Source organism: Saccoglossus kowalevskii, chromosome 20 (genome assembly GCF_978046115.1).
Source record: "Saccoglossus kowalevskii chromosome 20, keSacKowa6.1, whole genome shotgun sequence".
In the NCBI taxonomy this organism is placed as follows: Eukaryota; Metazoa; Hemichordata; class Enteropneusta; family Harrimaniidae; genus Saccoglossus; species Saccoglossus kowalevskii.
In genome coordinates, this window is record NC_140660.1 from 26,000,752 (window position 1) to 26,016,608 (window position 15,857).

Below are 15,857 nucleotides of genomic sequence, written 5' to 3' on the forward strand. Positions count from 1 at the left end.
ATCGCACCATATTATGGACGTTAATTTTGGCATGGATACTGTGCCATATTATGGACGTTAATTTTGGCATGGATACCGCGCCATATTATGGACGTTAATTTTGGCATGGATACCGCGCCATATTATGGACGTTAATTTTGGCATGGATACCGCGCCATATTATGGACGTTAATTTTGGCATGGATACCTTATTATGGACGTTAATTTTGGCATGGATACCGCGCCATATTATGGACGTTAATTTTGGCATGGATACCGCGCCATATTATAGACGTTAATTTTGGCATGGATACCGCGTCATATTATGGGCGTTAATTTAGGTATGGATACCGCACCATATTATGGACGTTAATTTTGGCATGGATACCGCGCCATATTATGGACGTTAATTTTGGCATGGATACCGCGCCATATTATGGATGTTAATTATTTTGGCATGGATACCGCGCCATATTATAGACGTTCATTTTGGCATCGATACCGTGCCATATTATGGACGTTACTTTTGGCACCGATACCGCGCCATATTATGGACGTTAATTTAGGTATGGATACCGCACCATATTATGGACGTTAATTTTGGCATGGATACCGCTCCATATTATGGATGTTAATTTAGGTATGGATACCGCACCATATTATGGACGTTAATTTTGGCATGGATACCGCGCCATATTATGGACGTTAATTTTGGCATGGATACCGCACCATATTATGGACGTTAATTTAGGTATGGATACCGCACCATATTTTGGACGTTAATTTAGGTATGGATACCGCGCCATATTATGGACGTTAATTTTCGTATAGATACCGCGCCATATTATGGACGTTAATTTAGGTATGGATACCGCACCATATTATGGACGTTAATTTTGGCATGGATACCGCGCCATATTATGGACGTTAATTTAGGTATGGATACCGCGCCATATTATGGACGTTAATTTAGGTAATGGTACCGCACCATATTATGGAGGTTAATTTTGGCATGGATACCGCACCATATTATGGACGTTAATTTTGGCATGGACACCGCGCCATATTATGGACGTTAATTTTGGCATGGATACCGCGCCATATTATGGACGTTAATTTTGGCATGGATACCGCGCCATATTATGGATGTTAATTATTTTGGCATGGATACCGCGCCATATTATAGACGTTCATTTTGGCATCGATACCGCGCCATATTATGGACGTTACTTTTGGCACCGATACCGCGCCATATTATGGACGTTAATTTAGGTATGGATACCGCACCATATTATGGACGTTAATTTTGGCATGGATACCGCTCCATATTATGGATGTTAATTTAGGTATGGATACCGCACCATATTATGGACGTTAATTTTGGCATGGATACCGCGCCATATTATGGACGTTAATTTTGGCATGGATACCGCGCCATATTATGGACGTTAATTTAGGTATGGATACCGCACCATATTATGGATGTTAATTTTGGCATGGATACCGCACCATGGATGCATATATGGGGTTAATTCTTGAATTGCAATATAGAGGGTTCAGGCTGAAATACATTATATAGTATTTTCATGTTTCGTCTGATATTTTTGTGGTATTCTGCTGCTGTAAATAATGCACGATTTGTTCCGAAATTTAGTGGGTTGTGTGCACTCCAGGGTTATTCGTTTTTGACTGAAAACACCCCTATGTTTTAATGGAAGAGTCGAATAGTTTCCCACTGGGAAATCTGCATTGTTGCTTGAATGAGAGCTAATTAAACACATTTTCCAGACCGGTGAAAAAGTATGCAACAGCCAATTTTAACAGTCTGTCACGTGATTTTAGTCTGAATGTCAACATGAAAAGTGGCTAGTCCATTTTACGCAAGAGTAATTGGGAGTAGAATATGTGAGGGATAGTATAAACAGAGATGTATTTACTGAAAAGTAATATCTATCCTTTTTTGGCATCGCCGAGCATTTCTGTTTTAGTATACTGGTTTAAAAAATTGAATATAATGGTGAAGGCAAACATGTCGTGCTACTGCAGTACTAGTACTACTGACAGGAAGACTTGCGTCGACAGCGGTCGTCACTGAGCTGCACGCTACAACTTCGCTTGTGATGTTGCTTACTGGTCGTGGATTGAATGAGCCTTGGTTACCGGTTAAAATGTTGCTCTTTTGGCGTTGGTAATCATTATTTGGAACTGGGTAACGTCGCAACGTCGCCAGCAGAAACCTCGTGATACTTTGATGTTGATGGTCCGCCTCTATGGTAATCGCTAATTTTACTGCAGGTGGATCTTCGAAGAGCCCTTCAGGGTTTATAAACCTCAGTCAACAAAATTAGCAGACGAAAATTTGTTTACAAAATAAAAATAGTCCGATTGCCATTATAACTAAAACCGAGCACCTTATACGAAGTTTGCAAAAAAACATTCAGTCTTTAGAAGTCACTTTATTTTATTGCTAGGACGTATTCTGCCGTTAAATTATTATTTCCAACCGTTTTGCGATAGTATTCTCTAGATTGAAGACAGCATTTACATTTCATTCAAAGTTTGAAGTTGCGTTGAGATTACTTTGATACAGTGTAACATTATCGGCACCGGTGATCTCTCACCGGTGCAACGTAGCCAAAATAAAAGGCATGATCATTTGAACACTGCTATTACAAGACTGGTAGGAGGTAATACATTTGGGGCGAAAGTATTCAAAAAACAGTTTTTGACTGTTGCCATGGTAGCTGTGGGCCAGGTTTGTTTTTCCAATTAGTGACTGTACGCCTGTCAAATATGAACAAAATTAGCCAAGCCAAAAAAAATCTCTAAGCCGTTGCTGGTGAAAAGTTACCCCAACGTTCGGGTCAATTTTCTCGGTAATGAAAATAGACATAAAAAACAGTAAATTGTTGCCCACACTCAAGCTGAGTAGAATGACCTCCGTTCGTGCTTTTTAATCATAGAAATGTAGGGTGTGATACATTTGGCGTAAAGGTATTCAAAAAAATCAGTTTTTGACTATTGCCATGGAAACTGTGGTCAGAATTTGTTTTCAGATGTTACAAATAGTTACTTTGTGCCCACACTCAAGCTGAGTAGAATGAACTATTTATGAGGTGTTTTATCTTAAATTTGTAGCAGGAAATACATTTAGCGCGAAGCTATCCAAAAATCAGTTTTTTGACTGTTGCTATGGCAACGGTGGGCGAATTTTTTTCAGGTTTTTCATAATAATTAGATTGAAGGTGTGACCTACCTGCTAAGTTTGAGCGAAATCGACAGAGCCGAAAAAAACACAGAAGAATTTATACGTGAAAACAATGGGAATCACACACAGACACACAAAAGTTATTTTAAAGGAGCGGATCAACAATACCATGTTCATTTGCATATTGACCGTGAAAATAACAAAAACATTATTGCATTGGTGATATGCAAATTAGTTTTAGTCAACATAAGTGACTGCCTAGAAGTTCCATTACTGTTGTTCAAATTTCATTTCACTCGGCGAGTATATTCATGAACCCAAGGGTAATATATCGTAGCTCTAAATATTGTTTATTTCTGCTATGTTTCGAAAAACGCTACTCTTGAAAGGACTACTTTGTTTGCTCCCAGACCTCATTTGCATATGGGGTGTGGTAATACCGATGTTGATTTCTGGGACGAATCAAAATAAACTGCAGCACATATGGAATAATGTGGAATACATTTTTAATGTAAACATTTTTCCTATAAAATAAATTCCAGTGAAAACTTTCCTCATACTCTATTGAGAATTGACACAGCACAGTGAACATTGGATTCACACGTTACGCTTGAAAACGTTTCATCGAAAATAAATTAAGTGAAATTCTATGTGACTTCATGAGAGTTGGAAATGAACAAATTATATGACACCCGACCCTACCACTCCATACACAATGTAAACTATACCCCAAAACATACTTTCACCAGTGTATTCTATTTGACTTCAGCAGGAGAATTTGAAATAAACAAATTATATGACAACAAACTTAATTATAATTTCAGTCTCTAGTTCAGCACTGATAAAATAAACTACCTCGTCTTTATGCCAACTTGAAGTTATTCAATGCCTACATCAGTGACTTCAAAATCTATGTTTCAATCCCAGGAATTTCACTTGCTATTAATTGCATGGGAGTGCCAGTCTTTCATGATATTCTATTGTAATGTCAATTTCTTGTGATTACTCAGAACATGAAGCTGTAACCACAGGCCGTCTAGGTAATACCTGGTGTTAGCACCGGTTAGGCAGTCTTCAACTATGCATGTGAAGCCAGCTGAGATATATATCCAATCTTATAGATTTCTCATTGTTTGGTAACTATTTGATGCAAATGCAACAAAAATCAATATAAAAATATTACCCACACAGCATTCTACAGGTTGCTTGTATATTACTAGTTTTTGATACATGTATTAGCATACAGTCTTGGCAGGATAATGCCATAGACTGCGTACATCACATGTGCACGCTTACAACAAAACGATTTTATCATTGAGCGTGTTACTATATACATACTGTCAATCATATCCTGTACTGCCCTCTGTAAGTGACATACTGTCAATCATTACACAGTAATAAATACACTTGGCAATACTAACTAGTGTTGGTATCTGTGAGTTTATGTGTACTGCCCTCTGTAGGTGACATAGTGTCAATCATTACATAGTAATAAATACACTAGGCAATACTAACTAGCATTGGTATCAGTGAGTTGATGTGTACTGCCCTCTGTAGGTGACATACTATCAATCATTACACAGTAATAAACACACTTGGCAATATTAACTAGTGTTGGTATCAGTGAGTTGATGTGTACTGCCCTCTGTGGGTGACATACTGTCAATCATTACACAGTAATAAATACACTAGGCAATACTAACTAGTGTTGGTATCAGTGAGTTGATGTGTTCTGCCCTCTGTAGGTGACATACTGTCAATCATTACACAGTAATAAACACACTTGGCAATGGGTACTGCCCTCTGCAGGTGACATACTGTCAATCATTATACAGTAATAAATACACTTGGCAATACACCACAGAGGGCAGTACACATCATTTGCGAGTATTATCTGGTGTTCATTAATCTAAATTTTTCAACGTTTGTTTTTGTAATAAAATAAAAAAGTAAAATGATCAAAATTATACTTACATTTTTTTTACGTGACAATCCATATACCTTGCACCTTTCCACTTCACACTGAGACCATTGCTGTTTGAAGTCACTGATGTAGTGTCTTTGTAGTTGTCATCTGGAATTATCAGTCTTGCATCAAGTACAGCAAGTGTTGTGGTAAATCATGTCTTTCACATCAGTCAATATTCTAATAATTGTGAAAAAATAAAATAGAATAAAATTATCACTGTATTCTTTTATATCAAACCATCCTCTTCTGTAGTACATTGTAGGAAAAGTAACTTGTTTATATGAAATTTCTTTTTTAACGTCCGGTAAGGTTAGTCAGGATAAGGCAGGACATCACACATCATTCCTAATGTGGCTACAAACTAAATTTTCCACAAATTTAGCAAAAACAAAAAATAATGGATCATTTCATTCAGAAGCTTCTCTGTAAAGATTGATAATTACACTTGAATAAATCTTCAAATATGTGTCACATGCAGCATTGTATGACAACCATCTTACAGCTTTTGCTTGCTTTGGTTTCAAGACAGGGTTTGTCATACTTTTCTGTCAATATTTTACAATTGATTAATAAACACATATATACTCTATAATATTTGACAACATTTAAATTACTGGTACAAACAACATACCTGTATGTTTTTCAAAGCATTCAGTCTTACAGGAGAATTCTTGTAAAATCTAATTTCGGCGTACAGTTGTTTAGTTGTTTACAGAAATATTTAATACATAGTCTATTAGTTATGTCGGCATACAGTTGTTTACAGAAATATTTTATGCATAGTCATTCTGTGACAAAGATCATATTACCATTGAACTCTACTTTAATAGGCCAAAACGTCCGCCCTGGTCAAAATCCTTGGCCGAAACGTTCGCTGCCCAAATGTCCGGCATTCCTACAATCACTCTGAATAAATCTGGTATTCAAAACTGTATGTATTAAAGTGCCTGTGCAATGCCCACCCTCACGTTTCCCATTTAGATCTGTGTCCCACTGAAAAGGGTTGTTATTGATTTTTTTGCTGAAAATGATTACTCGTATCCAAGTAAATTTGGGATATTTCTCATGTTGTAGCCACGCCCTCCTATCGTGAAACGGTCGACTGTTTCCTGATTTCCGACTCTCGCCGAAAGTGCACCACCAAATGACAAAATGTGAGAGGAAGTCATATGCCTGAGCCGTAATAACACTGGTCATTCAGTATACATACTTTTAAACGATATACATTTTTCAATCGGCATTTTTTCTTTTGTCTATTTTATTTTTTTTTGAGAGAGAGAGTTTTTAGATGTTGTGTTGTGGGCAGTTGCAGTGAAACGTATAGCCATAATGTATGTATTCACACGTTTCTAATCGATCCGAAGGTGCGACATCACTTAACCTTAGATTCATTCAACTGTCCTCGTCCATAAAAAAACGACTAGGTTTAAAGAGAAACGCCGACAACGTAAACCTGGCGCAATACTTTTGAAAGAAATAGATTCCGGACCAGCCCATGATCACCGAGGCGGATTTCAGAAGAGAGAGAGACGTCCGGCAAGTGTTTCAAATGAGTTGACTTTTTTTGCGATCATGATCGTTTTATAGAGACCAATTAGTTCCTGTTAAGTAAAAGGTAGCAATAATTTTGACAGTGACACGAAAACGAAGTGTCGGACAAACAGGAAATTACACAGCCCTTACACACTGCTAATTGTTTTCATTTTCGAAGGCTAAAAGTTTCTGGATTGTTTGGTGGTTGGTGTTGAATGTCGAATTCACACCTCTGTTCTTTTTTTATCTCCATGCTTGCAGCTTGATCTGCGTAATAATTTATGAAATAAGAATCCGGGCTTGGTCAATGTCTTTCCACCAAATAAAGTTTTAATACGATGTTATAATTATGACAATCACGCCATGGATCAAGCTAACTCGAATCCACTCTGAATTTATCTGTATGTGTGTCGAACTCAATTATTTTTGTTATCCAATTAAACGCCGCTTTTAACGCACTTGCCCTCGCCGTGACCCGACGCGTTCACCTATTTCAACAAAATGTCAATTTATTTCCACGCGGCTGTCATTTATTTAGTAACTGTGATTTGTCGTTTTTTTAATTATTTTATAGTGATCACTATAGTCTAATGTTTAGAATGCCACAATATGTTCTCTTTTATTTTAATTTGAAAGTTTTACTCAGACGATCGATGAAATAAAACAGTGTAGTGACATGCCTAGTAACCTGCTAAATAACGAGATAATTCCGACGTCAAATTCTATTTTGTCCAGCAACAGTGTACAAACGTGCGCCGGTGTTGGTGACGATCACGGTGACCAGCTACACCAGAACGGACATATTTCGCATCTAACTCAACCCCATGCAACAAAAATAGATACCATGTGTTCATTATGGTCCATTCTTCCTCGACGAACATGTACATAAGTGACAATATAGTCAAAGACGAGAAAACTGCACAAGAAATTTGCCTTATTTACACGTATCGGCAATGCAAGCTGCCATGCGACTTCCCCTTCTGACGTCACAAGGGGAATTTCTGTATGCAAATGAGAAGCTAATGAGGAGCCTCGTTTTAAAATATACAAAAATAAAGTTGTCGAAGACTGGGTTTAAAACACATTTTTTCACTTAAAAAAAATAATTCATGCTTAGAAACATAAAAATTAATAATATTTATGTATCAATTGATAATTTAGGCGTGAAAATAACAGCCATTTCACAGGCACTTTAAAATCCAATAGTGTGGAAAGCACCATGGAAGAAATAATATATTGAACATTTAAATCTCCTATTTAAACAAACTAATCACTAAAAAATTAAATTACTAAATTTGAAGTAAATACCAAAATCACAATAAAATAATATACAAGTAATTAACCACAAAAAATCATCTTTGTAGATACACACATGTCATGTATGTGTATTGACTGCTAAAACAATTCCAAGTTTGAAAAATATCAAAAATTAAAAACCCAGCCAGTTCACATGTTTTACAGATAGGAAATACCGGTAGGTATATATTGTAATGACCCAAGTGACAAATATTAAATCTGTGATGAAAGTGAAATCAATATTCAAATTATTCACAAGTGAGAGAAAATTTCTCATAAGTGAAGCAGAACAATTTATAATGAAATATCACATCAAATAGAGAGAAATATGAAAGTCATCATGACCAGTGAAAATGAGGGAGTACTTTCTGTTTACGAGAGGAAAAAAATAAAATTGTCAGCTTCCTCATAATAATTTTGCCATGTTATTTATTTTTTCTAGATTTATTTTTTATCATTTTTCTGATATGTTCTGCTATTTGACTGTGTGTGAAGTATTTTGTTGATTTTGTCTCGTCTTTTGATTGTCATCTCATGCTTAATTCAATAAAGATTATTATTATTAAAAATGGTAATTTATATACTTGTATACCTTGAAATGGAAAATTAATTAAATACAGACTTTCATCATTCTTAGAACAAACAAAAGGTTTATTATTTTTATAGCTTACTAAAACAATACAATGTAGTTGAAGGTTAGTTTGATTTGTCAGTACTTAATCCATTTTTAACACCTTGGTTGACATTGGCTGTTTATTCTACTGATGTAGTTCTTGAGCTAACTGATAACAGATTTTCATAATTAATTATACGACAACACCCTGGTTTAGGGTGGATTAAAGCATAGATTAAAGCATAGAGGGTCTATGATTAAAGGAATAGCTTATAAGGGTGCTTTCCACTCGTGTGAATTTCATGTTCACAGCACTATTTTGAAATTACATACAAATGTATTCGCCTGGACAGAGGTAAGACAGTCCAGCCATATTGCATGCACATCACATTATACCATAATTAGATAAAATAATACTGTGTCCAGAAAGTGTTGACACCCGTAATACCGATATACAACAAACATACAGTTACTGTCTAGTGTTATTTTTTCCACGGATTTAAATTTCCCTAAATACCATCTATAGGCTATTACTCATAAATCACAGTATGGACGTTAACCAAAGGGGTACCTCATCATTGAAAACTGGATCAAGAATGTCGTCAATGACTTTATAATAATGACAGCTGTCGTCTGCACATCGTGCAATTACTGTCAACTTGCACTTATTTGTGTGGACTTTACTAAATGAGAATATTTACTACCACCAAAGAAGAATGCAAGACAAGAAAATAGAAAGTCCCCCGAGTTCACGCAATAAATGTTCATGTGAGAACAGTTCACAAATAACTTTGGATCCCTTTCAGAATAAGTTACTCACCAAGACACCATTTCAGCTTAATATTATGCCGGGTTTATCTGGCAGTCGATCCAGCGAGGCGCCAATCACAAAGGCGTAACTTTCTGCACCACTATCTCTCAGAGTTCCAAAGTATTCCACGCAGGTTTAGATGTTCCAGACAGTTTTACTACTCCATTAAAGACAATGAGTGTCCTCGTTGCACGCGTTTCCTGTAAATGCTGGAAAGCGAAATAACGAAATAGCGAAATAGCGAAATAACGAAATAACGAAATAGCGAAATAATAAAAAAGGTAAATATTTACAGTATGTTGACCATTGTATTAATATACGTCATAATGCAAAACACTAGTCACGGTGAGTTATTTAAAACATACGACTCATGATCGGAAAATATGACTACAGTTCAGAATTGCAGACGGATATTAAGTAACTTAAGAGCATATCAGAAGCAATTAATATAAAATATTTGAAAAAAAAACAGCAGTCAAAAGTCAAGAATGCCAGCAAATTAAGGATTCTGTCCCACAATCCTTTGTGCGTGTTATTACGAACACGCGCAAAAAAACTGTACCACGCGTGTCAAATCAGAAAGCTAACTTCATTGTCGTGGCGGGACAGTTGAGTGTGTTTCAGAAGTACAACACGCAATGGCGGATCGACACGTGGTAAGTGAATTGATATATATAACGTGTAAGAACGTTTGTCAGTCACAGGGTATTTCCAAAGATTGAATGTTGACCGTTTTCTGACAATATTTTCTGGTGACAGCAAACTAATGCAACATAAGATGGTTGACAACGCAGTGCCATCGCTTGATTTGTGCAAACAATATTCACAAAAGTGTTATTTTATATTCAACATAAGGTAATATGTATTTTTAGTTATTTTCAAGTTGGTTATTAATTAGTTTACATGACTTTCTGAAATGAGTAAGTAGTGCTGTCTGCTCACTTTGTCAGACATTTAGCACGTTTTGTAATGGCGCCATTTTCGTGAACGCATCCCGGCATGTTTGTGTTTGAAACCTGTTATGCTGGTTTTCTTTGCAGTGGCAGTGTTTGTATGTGTTGGTAAAATTAATTGAGAACAATGTTTACCATAGTAGGAATGATGTCAGTTCCCTAAAGAGAGACCACATATAACCATACATTCCAGAAGGGCTTTTTCTATTCTTTGTTTTGCAGTGTCCAGAATTTGGAAATTTGTTTGCAACAGATTCAGCGATTAACATTCACCATAATAAGGGAATCATGGCTGACAATTTATTTATTTTAATGCATCCACTTTTTGAGGAACTGTGATGCATCGAACATTTGCATATGCTTGTCCAAAACATTTATTAAACTAAAAAAATGTGTGATGTGATATGAATATCCTGATGCAAATAACTAGTATTCTCACTGCCTCCTTAACTACATTATTTTATTTTATATTCAGTGTATTGTAATGTATTGTAAAATTTAATGTGATGATCAAAATTTCATTTTATTACAGGGGTTACCCGGGTACAACACATCAGTTCTAAATTACAAAAGCTACTTGAGACAACGGTGGTAAGCATTTTGTATTACAAGTATTAAAATACCCCCTCTTATGGAAAGTGATATCATTTTAGAATTTATTACACTAAGTTTGTTTGGCTTCATTTCATCACTCATATTTATATATTTACAATATTGAACTAATGAAATGTTAAGCAAAGCCTGTTTACCATGAATAAATTAGTGTTGTATGATTTTTCCATATTTTTGAAATTATTTAGATATTCTTTAATAATTTGACTTGTTTTACATGTAGGGAATGGGAAAGCACAAAAGATGCACTGTTAAATTTTTCTGGAAGGAAAATTAAGAAAAACACTGCAAAATTCCCAACGCCAAAGAAACAATATCTTGAAAAATCTTTTGTACATGGTACAAGAAAAGTTCGTAAGAAAAGCAACAATGAAAACAGAAAAAGGTATTTAAAAAATAGCTCTTGTGTGTGAAGCACATGTCTGTCTTGTCTGTGTGTGTGTGTGTAAATTTAGTACTTAGGTAGCACCTCCCTTTAGTAATGCACCGACTAGATTACTTTACGACCGTTCCTGTCACCCCCTGACTGTTACAAAGTTTGATGTTACAAAACACCTATAATTGCTTATCTTCTATATTCAGAGTTTAACTTTAACAGATCAGTTGTGGATGAAATAATGATATCTATTGTCATTCGACAATCATGTTATTTGAGTCTCCCTGTTTGATGACATCAATACCCAGAACAAACTGTAGCTACCTGGTTAACATTTCCAGTAGTTAACATTTAATGATTTGCGATATAGTTTCACTTTTGTGCTGTGTGCAAGCATAATGTTAAATTTATATCCCAAAAATGTTATATTTTGTTTTATTCAAACTCCGTAAATCTATGCAAAATGATAGAAAAACTCAGTGTTGCATTTTAATTAGTCAATTTGCCAACTTACAAATTTACAACCCAATCTATTTATTTTGTTTTAATAATATGAGATTATTACGAGGATACCGAAAAGTATGCACAGCGGGAGTATCGGCCGATGCACAGTGGAGGTCGATGCGACAGCATACTGTCTAGTGCATACTTTTTGGTATCCTCGTAATAACCTTTAGTTTATTTTTATACATCAATCTTTTCCTTCAAAGGATACATCATGGAAATGCCAAAATACAAAAAGTTTAAAACAGAGCTAACTTTGTGTGGGGTCCTGTCAAACCCTGTGGGCTGCCATGTTTGTTTTTATTATTAGAAGACAATGTAACACGTAATTGTTCCATATTTGGAATTTGGATTCCCTAATATAGTGGGATGAAAATACCCAGTGCAATACCGCAAAATTACGGCACAGTGGAACTTATGGTGTTACAGTGACAGATGTATAACAATAACTAATAATTAGTTTTCTGTTAGAATTATAAACTTCAATACTGTGGATTGCTATTACATGGTGCATCAGAGCTGAACTACGTTAATCAACAGGCTTCTTGCATGTTTAAGGTTGAATGCTACACAGAAGATTGTAATTTTTTTTAATTGTTGACTCCTGTGTGCAAAGCAGCTAGTGCGTCTGTATGTGTGTGTGTTTATGTATGGGTGGACACTGTATCTATATATGTGCATGTGTCTGTCTGCTCCACTGATATATCAAGAACCATATGTTGGTTTTTGATGAAACTTGTCTCCAATACTCTTAGCACACAAGAGTTCTTTCTAAGCTTTCTCTGATTTTAATGAATCTTGGTACATAAAAACATTGCAATGTTTTGGGTTTATATACATCGATAATAATTATTTAATTTGCATAATAATTAGCCAAATTTAAGTCGTATTTGTTTATTTTTCGCATGTGCTTGTTATGTGGTTGGGTTCGGTTGGCCACATTCCAACTTGAGTAGGATTTCAGTGGAACTTGAACTTAAACTCTCACAAATCAATTGATAACATGAACTGCATTTATTTGCGAACGAAACTCTTCAACGAACTGATGAATACATAAACTTGTAGAACTGACCCACAGTTGAGCACGGACTGTAACAAACTGGAACACAACTACCGTTTAACTTTAAAAGTGAAATAGAACATTACGGCGTTTTCCACGCCGACGGAGATTAACCGAATTAATCAGTGACTGCGTTCTGAATCAATAATAGAATGTCAGTCAACACCTATGGCTTATTATGGTTTCAACGATATGTTAATTTGTGTGGGACATAGGTACATATAGTGCTTCAGTGATTCAATTCAAAATGGCAGTCATTTTGTTTTTTCATAAATTGATTGTAATACTCTTCTCTCACAATATGCAAAATGAAAAATTATCAATGTATTTGTGAAACTGTATTAAACATCTTTAAGCATATTTCACTGTGAAATTAAGGTTCCACCCAATTTCTGATTGTTCTCTGGAATTGGATTTTGCTTACAAATGATCACATGTTGAAAGTCTTAATTTTCATATTAACTTGTAGATACTTGTGCAAAGACTGTCATCAACATTTCCCAACCTTACAAGAGGTCCAGAGCCATTACATTGATTTACATCTATTGTGTAAAGTACAAGAAATTGAATCACCATCAAAAGCAAATATAGCTTCTTCTTTATCACCCAACAAAGCTGAAGGTTGTGCAAAGCATCTTTTTGCAAACAGGTATTAATTTGCAAATTTTAGCAAATATGTATATCACATTTTCTTGATGGTTCAATGACCTATTTTTTCCAACTTGGTACATAGTTAATACATGATGGTATACATTTGCTCCAGAATTTTTCAATCAGATTTAGAATGCCCAAAATGGACAAAAAACCTACATTTTGTGTATGTACATTATTATGTTTGAGTTGTACACAGACTGATTCTCTTCAAATTTAACTTGGATTTTAACCTGTTAGAATATGTTCCAGATTTGTTTGAAATTGTCTGACTTGTGTGTCACTGTCAGACGTAGTGCAAACAGTGCCTTATATGTTCGTCGGACATGCCTGGACCAATATTATACTCTCACATATTAAGGTGACTTGCAGTCTAGGACATTTAGTTAACAGGTCAGAACTGGAACATGTACTAAACAAAAAGGAGCATTTGCTGTATCACACATAAACTTAGATCACAGAAGTGTGTCTATGGTCAAAATTTGTATAATCAAGTATACAATACATGCAATTGTTGGTTCACTTGAGTTTCTATGCTGGATGTGCTTCTGATGCTAATATTTCCAGCAGAGCAATTGGTCTACTTGATTCATTATGCTTTTTGGTTGCTTCCCGCTCTATTACACGACATATTTTAGCTTTTTGATGATAGTTACACTATATTTAATTGTGATTTTTTTTATAGTTTTCACACGACTGCCAGAGTTGAAGAACATATCATCATCAGTTCAAGTGATGAAGCAATGAGTGAAGTAAGTGAAAGTATTGATGGGACAAGTATAGGCTCAAATATTTCCGGGTAGAATTTTTTTCAGTGACTGTATGCTTTGAGCCAAATAGGCAGTTTGGCAAGTTTGTTATTGTATCATTATATGATTGAGGCTGTGCAATAATATTATGATGCCTGGTCATAAATAAAAATTAGCTTATTTGTATAATACTTTACCATTTTTTGGACATTATTACCAATATCTTAAGCATTTTTCTGATGGCAGATACAGTCTGTGTCATATAGCCCCTATGTCCACCTCTAATCACAAAGATAGCCATGTGCAACAATGCTAAGCTTTCATTGATTGTTCATTTGTTAGGAATCATCTGCTGTTGCAGGATGTGATGAAAAAACACTGAACACAAATCAGAGGTATGGAATTTTACTCAATTTCAGTGCCTGTATTCATTCTCATCTACAATGAATTGTAAAAGCCATGTTTAAATTAAAGTGTGGCATGCATGACTGCTGATCTTCTACTGTCATGTATGAGTTATGATGCTGCAGGCACATGTGTTTTCTGTTATTTGATACTTGAAATTATAATATAATAGTTGAATGATAGTTGATTCATTACTTCAGAAATATTATACAATAGTAATAGTAGTTTGTTTGAAACTTTTTGATTCTGACAAAACACATCAGAAAAGCCAATTTTTGACTTCTGTGTGCAAAGCACACAATGGGAGTCTTTGTAGTTGGTGTGTCTGTATGTATGTATGTGTGTGTGACCGTCTGTTCCACTGATATCTCAAGTACCATACATCAGTTTTTGAAGAAGCTTGGTACATAGATGGTCTGTTACATTGCACAGACCTTATTAGTTTTACACTCAAATCTGTTCATATTAATTTCCTGATTTGCATAATTAGTTTTCAGCTTTTCCATTAATATCTCAAGTACAAGTAATTTCAAATTAATTTTTACTGTGTCTCCAATACTCTCAGCACACAGGAGTTCTTTCTAACGAAAACTTTTTTTGATTTATTTTTTCACCACTTCCGTATAAACATGTTTTGTGTGATGCAACTGTTTTTCTGGTTGCTCATTATTTAGTATCCATTTTTTTTTTCCATCACTGTTTTTAAAAATATTTCAAATATTTCTGCAGTCATATTTTAAACATATTATGGTCTTGTCCTTTTTACAGTGTGCAAAACACTGCATCAATTGATCTGCTATCAAATTATGACAACACTAGATCAAAAAGTCACGATACTGGTATAAATTATGAAGGTAGTGGTATTGGAATGAGCATGCAAACTGAAGATTCTCCCATCATAATTTCAAGTGATGATGATCTGTACATGGAAGATAATGATGAACCTTATCAAACAAAGAAAATAGATCTAAGGTATAGATTTATCACCTTGTATATTTAAAATACTTGCATGAATCCTGAATGAAAAAACTGTATTCCACAGTGTCAGTAGAGCTAGAGTTTATATGGTATATCGATCATCACCATGCTAGTGTCATGTGATAGTTCAGTATTTTATGATATTTTCATTTGAAACAAA

The 15,857-nt window shown here is 35.1% G+C and overlaps 1 long non-coding RNA gene across 1 annotated transcript; it reads left to right on the forward strand.

Annotated features, from left to right (window-relative positions):
- Positions 1-9,609: 9,609 nt before the first annotated feature.
- On the forward strand, positions 9,610-15,573 carry LOC146730175 (uncharacterized). The gene is made up of 6 exons (XR_014927895.1): positions 9,610-9,690; positions 10,895-10,953; positions 11,198-11,359; positions 14,251-14,317; positions 14,657-14,709; positions 15,488-15,573. It is a non-coding gene; the product is annotated as an uncharacterized LOC146730175 (long non-coding RNA).
- The last annotated feature ends 284 nt before the right edge of the window (positions 15,574-15,857 follow it).